The following is a 6,744-nucleotide window of genomic DNA, read 5'->3' as shown; positions in this document are numbered from 1 at the left end:
ACAATGTTCTCATGTAACCTTCCAAGAAGGAAAAACAAAGGGAGTAGTGGGAAAATCACAGCCCTGTTTTAAATGATCCTCCATTTCCATAAAGAAACAGTATGAAAAAGGAGTTATGTGGTCCCTAATGTAAAATGCAAAAACAAAACAAAATCTCAAATCCCAAGAGAAAAAAATGCACTTATTAAAAAAAGAATAGTTTCTGTATATGCAATAGTGCATTTTGTCTAAACTTGGTATTTTTGCTAATTCCTTGCACATAGTAGGCACATGATAAATGTTTGTTGAATTAACCCAAACCAATGTACTCAACAATGTAACACATAGAGCAGATTGTTAGTTTGCAGTTAAATATAGAGAAAACAAAATTCCACTGTCACATGTGGTTGTTAGAATACCATCTCATTTTTCTAAAGGGGAGGTTAAACTTCCTTTGAAGAAATCCTGGAATTTACCTCTCATACTCATGGTGTCTTCCTTTGTCTCTGTTTCTCCTCCTTCTACCTATGTTTGTCTCCTTCTCTGTCTCTGTATCTATGATTCTGGGTCTATCTCTCTTTTTCTCTCTCTCTTTCTCTCCCACCTCCCTGCTTTCCTAAGTCTTTCCTGTCCCATTTACAGTAGCTTCTTCAAAGCCAGTTATCAAATTTAGTCTTCACAAAATATAATTTTCATGAAAGAGTTCCCTACTATGGTATAGGAGAACTATCATAAGGCTCTACCTCATGACCAAAAGGCTCTAGCCATTAACATAAGCTTCCCTCCCTCCATATTGTCCATGACAGCATACTAATCATAAACCTGAAGGAAATACAGCTGACTATTTGTGGTCTGGTTTTTGTACTGAGCACACCAGAAAGTCTCCCTTGATTTGGCCCTAGGGCAAGCATACACAATCTTTCTTTGGGCGGTTGAAGGATTTGAATACTAAAAACTAAAGTGGAAGATGGCGGCTGGTAAGCACGGACTAGAGTGAGCTCCGTACCCGAGTCCCTCCAAAAACCTATAAAAAAGGGCTCTGAACCAATTCTAGAACGGCAGAACCCACAGAACAGCAGAGGGAAGCAGGGCTCCAGCCCAGGACAGCCCGGATGGTCTCTGGGTGAGCTCTATTCCACACGGAGCTGGGAGCTGGGAGCTGGGAACGGAGTGGAGCAGAGCCCAGCCTGAGCGGCGTGGACGATCCAGACCGGAAGCCGGGCGGAGGGGGCCCTAGCGCCCTGAATATGTGAGCTGCGGCAGTTACCAGACCCCTCGACCCACAAACACCAAAGACTGCGGTGAAGGTTAGTGGGAAAAGCTGCGGGAGTGGAAGGAGTTCGCGGTTCGGCTTCCAGCCCCGGGGGCAGCGGAGGTGGGGCAGTTACAGCTGTTGTTACTTCCGGCTCCAGGCCCACCTGGTGGGGGGAATTAAGTGGCGGATCACAGCAGGGGTGCACAGCCTGCCAAAGATCTGAGCCCAGTCTGGACTGGGGGTCCTTGGGGAAGGAGGAGTGCGGCTCTGACAGAGCTGGCACCTCCCCCCCAAACGTAGAACATAGAACTCTGTAATCTACAAGCAGTCATACCCCACTGAAAAACTCAAGGGTCAAGTTAGTTGGTTGGGAATATGGCCAGGACGCGAAAACGCGCCCAGATTCAGTCTCAGACTTTGGATTCTTTCTTTGGTGACAAAGAAGACCAAAACATACAGCCTAAAGAAGACAGCAAAGTCATAGAGCCTACAACCAAAGCCTACAAGAAAAACATGAACTGGCCCCAGACCATAGAAGAACTCAAAAAGGATTTGGAAAAGCAAGTTAGAGAAGTAGAGGAAAAATTGGGAAGAGAAATAAGAAGGATGCGAGAAAACCATGAAAAACAAGTCAATGACTTGCTAAAGGAGACCCAAAAAAATACTGAAAAATACACTGAAGAAAACAACACCTTACAAAATAGACTAACTCAAATGGCAAAAGAGCTCCAAAAAGCCAATGAGGAGAAGAATTCCTTGAAAGGCAGAATTAGCCAAATGGAAAAGGAGGTCCAAAAGACCACTGAAGAAAATACTACTTTAAAAATTAGATTGGAGCAAGTGGAAGCTAGTGACTTTATGAGAAATCAGGATATTATAAAACAGAACCAGAGGAATGAAAAAATGGAAGACAATGTGAAATATCTCCTTGGAAAAACCACTGACCTGGAAAATAGATCCAGGAGAGATAATTTAAAAATTATTGGACTACCTGAAAGCCATGATCAAAAAAAGAGCCTAGATACCATCTTTCAGGAAATTATCAAGGAGAACTGCCCTGATATTCTAGAGCCACAGGGCAAAATAGAAATTGAAAGAATCCATCGATCGCCTCCGCAATAGATCCCAAAAAGAAATCTCCTAGGAATATTGTTGCCAAATTCCAGAGCTCCCAGATCAAGGAGAAAATACTGCAAGCAGCCAGAAAGAAACAATTTGAATATTGTGGAAACCCAATCAGAATAACCCAAGACCTGGCAGCTTCTACATTAAGAGATCGAAGGGCTTGGAATGCGATATTCCGGAGGTCAATGGAGCTAGGATTAAAACCTAGAATCACCTACCCAGCAAAACTGAGTATCATGTTCCAAGGCAAAATATGGACTTTCAATAAAATGGAAGACTTTCAAGCTTTCTCAGTGAAAAGACCAGAACTGAATAGAAAATTTGACTTTCAAACACAAGAATCAAGAGAAGCATGAAAAGGTAATCAAGAAACGGAAATTGCAAGGGACTTACTAAAGTTGAACTGTTTTGTTTACATTCCTACATGGAAAGATGATGAGTATGATTCATGAGACCTCAGTATTAGGGTAGTTGAAGGGAATATGCATATATATATGCATATATATATGTTTATGTATATATATAAGTGAATGTGTATGTATGCATGTATCTATGTGTATATGTATGTATGTGTATGTATGTGTATATATATATATGTAAAAGAAAGAGAGCAGACACAGGGTGAGTTGAGGATGAAGGGAAGATAGCTAAAAGAAATAAAATGAAATTAAGGGATGAGAGAGTAACTTACTGAGAGAGGGAGATAGGGAGAGATAGAATGGGGTGGATTATCTCCCATAAAGGTGGCAAGAGGAAGCAGTTCTAGGAGAGGAGGGGAGTGGGCAGGTGAGGGGGGAATGAGTGAACCTTGCTCTCATCAGATTTGGCCTGAGGGGGAATACCATACATACTCAGTTGGGTATCTTACCCCACAGGAAAGAAGAGGGAGGAAGATAAAAAAAAAAAAATAAAAGGCAGGGGGATGATGGAGTGGAGGGCAGATGGGGGTGGAGGTAATCAAAACAAACACTTTGGAAAGGGGACAGGGTCAAGGAAGAAAATTCAATAAAGCGGGATGGGTTGGGAAGGAGCAAAATGTAGTTAGCCTTTCACAACATGAATATTGTGGAAGGGTTATACATAATAATACATGGGTGGCCTAGGTTGAATTGCTCAACTTCTTAGGGAGGGTGGGTGGGAAGGTAAGAGGGAAGGGAATTTGGAACTCAAAGTTTTAAAATCAGATGTTCAAAAACAAAAAAAACTTTTTGTATGCAACTAAAAAATAAGATACACAGGCAATGGGGCATAGAAATTTATCTTGCCCTACAAGAAAGGAAGGGAAAAGGGGATGAGAGGGGAGGGGGGTGATAGAGGGGAGGGCTGACTGGGGAACAGGGTAACCAGAATATACGCCATCTTGGAGTGGGGGGGGAGGGCAGAAATGGGGAGAAAATTTGTAATTCAAACTGTTGTGAAAATCAATGCTGAAAACCAAATTTGTTAAATAAATAAATTGCATTAATAAAAAAAAAAAAAAAGAAAAAAAAATAAAGAACAAAGAGCAAAAGAAAAAAAAAAAACTAAAGTGAAATATACAAGGAGTAAAGTAACAAGCACAACAGAGCTTTCATTTAATTTCATCTTACATGCAAATGCATCCAGAACTAAACCTAAATCTGTTTCTTCTCTCTGGAGAGAAATGAGGAGGGAAAGAATTCCAGACATGGGAGATAGGGAAAACGCCCAAAATCAGGAGATGGAGTATCCTGTGGGAGGAACAACAAGGCGGTGAGTGTCACTGGATTGTAGAGTATGTGGCAAAGTAGGGTATAAGAAATCTAAGAAGGTAGGAGGAGCTGGATTATGAATGGCTTTAAAAAAGCAAACATGGGATTTTAATATTTGATCCTGAGTCCAATAGAGAACCACTGGAATATATTAGTAAAAGAGGAGTTGACATGGTCAGACCTGAGTTTTAGGAAGATCAATTTAACAGTTACATGAGGAATGGATTGTAGCTGGGATAGATTCACTTGGGTGGGGTGGGCAAATGAAGGCTTTTAATTCTGCTTTTCTTCTACAAAAGTAGAGCTGACTTCTCCAGAAAACTCATCCAAAGAGAAACAAAAGTAACAAGCAGAACACCAAGTAAAGATTCGAAAGAAAGATCATAGGATTACAGATTGACAAGGAAATTTAAAAGCTGTTTAATCCAACTCCCTCATTTTACAGATAAGGAAACTGAGGCAAATAGGGTTAAGTCACCTGTTCAGGATCATGTAGATAGAAAGTATCTGAGGTAGAAATTGAACTCTGGTCTTCTTGACTCCAGTTCTGATATCTTATCCACTGTAACATTACCACTGTCTGCCTTATCAAGGTAGCAAAACTTAAGAATGTATGAAATTGGGACGGATTTAATCCATATCATGAACTCCCAATGAGAAAACTTCTTTCAATGATGAACATTGGCAAGTACTTGCCCAGGGATATATATGTGTGTGTGTAATATATATAGATATACATATGTGTGTGTGTGTGCGTGTGCGTGTGTGTGTGTGTGTGTGTGTGTGTAAACTTCTTTCAATGATGAACATTGGCAAGTACTTGCCAAGGGATATATATGTGTGTGTGTAATATATATAGATATACATATATGTGTGTGTGTGTGTGGGTGTGTGTGTGGGTGTTACTTGCCCAGGGATATATGTCATATATATATATATATATATGCATATATATGCATATATATACACACACACACACATACACACACATATATACATATATATGTAAATGGATATTTGTGTCAGAGGAGCCATAGACATTATACTTCAGATGCCTATTATTTAAGAAGTTACTCTTTAAAAAAAAATCTTATTGCCATATCAGTATGTCCAAAGTGCTGAGTAACAACTTGAACACAATCCAGTTCAGGAGATGTTATGTATTAAGTGTCTACTGTGCCAAAGTATAGCATGGTCCTAGCAAAAGACTACTCAGAACATCTTCTGAAAATAGTGGTACAAGTAGGTCCTGTGGTTACATTATTTTAATTCACACTTCACATTTCCAAGGAGCTGGAATCAATGACTACATTTTGCATAATAACTTTGAATAGTATGAATTGGAATTTAAATACTTAGTCTATAATTAAAGTATGCAGGGACTCTTCACCAGCAGTTTGATCACTAGGGGATGAATTCTTTGGGCACTGTAATCCACTCAAGTATGTAGAATGGATTATACTATCTTCTGCTTCCAGTGAACAAGGCAGAGGAAAACAAACAAAAAATAAAGGAAAGGACCTTGGTTCTCTTGCTTGTTAAATTAGAGGGTGGGAATTTACTCTAAAGAAAAGAGGTGGTGGCAACCAGAAGACAGAATAGGGTACAAACAATTTCAATTCCGGAATTTGCTGATGGAGAAAGATTAGACTTTGGGAAATAGTACCCCATTGGTCATACCACTCAAGTATATGGATTCAGTGGTCATAGGATTTACTATTCCCCTCCTGTCCAATAGCTCCTACCATGACCTTCCCAAAAACTAACCATTTCCCTAAGGACTACTGATCTGGCTAAGGAAACCCTGTCAAAGGGAGCATCTCTTTCAGCTGTTTCTGACTTTTCTTCTTCTGGCTGGGGTTGAAGTAACTTTCAAAGGCACATGGGAAGTTAGAAAGTAAAGAGAGAAGTAGCACTGGAAAGCAGAAGTCAGTATCTTCCTGGTCTCTGGGAGATATATCATAATATGGGGTACTGGCAGGAGAGAAGCATTAGAATAGAAGGCAGGAGCATTGGGCTCTTGACTTGGTTCTGTGACAAACTAGCTATATCATCTTTTAATCTCTGAGACTCAGTTTCCACATCTAAAAAAATGAGGTAATTGGAAGAGATAAATTTATAAGGTCCCTTCCAGCTTTAGCAACCTATAAAACCCAAGGATATTGCAGAATTGTGCTTTGTACTCTTTCCTGGGAAAAGTCAATCTCCATAAAATTTAGCTGGGTTTTTATAACATAACAGAATAAACAAAAACATACAAACTAAAGTTATTGATAGGCTTAGTCCTTTCTCTATTAATGAACAAAATCATTTGACATATTTTAATAATGGTATTTTCCTAGTCCTTTTCATCTTTAATGGTTTAGATTTTTGTGGATGGGAGTGGGGCTCAGAGGTATGTGTGAAGGAAGGGGGGTGGCAGAGGCATCCAAGAATGAGGAGAGGAAGCAACCAACTATGGATGTGGATTTTCTAAGTTGTCTTATTAATTTTGTTGTCCTAGGTCTAGTGTGCACAACTGACATTGGCACAGAGCTGGCCCCTTAGGGTCAGTGTCCAGGTATCAAACTCATAGCATGTTAAAAAAAAGGAGAAGCCTTCATCTATTTCAAGTTTTTTGAAGTCGAGTGACCTTCCCTCAGGTATCTGCTACAA

This window comes from Trichosurus vulpecula, chromosome 2 (assembly GCF_011100635.1).
Source record: "Trichosurus vulpecula isolate mTriVul1 chromosome 2, mTriVul1.pri, whole genome shotgun sequence".
Classification (NCBI taxonomy): Eukaryota; Metazoa; Chordata; class Mammalia; order Diprotodontia; family Phalangeridae; genus Trichosurus; species Trichosurus vulpecula.
This window is presented reverse-complemented; position numbering follows the sequence as displayed.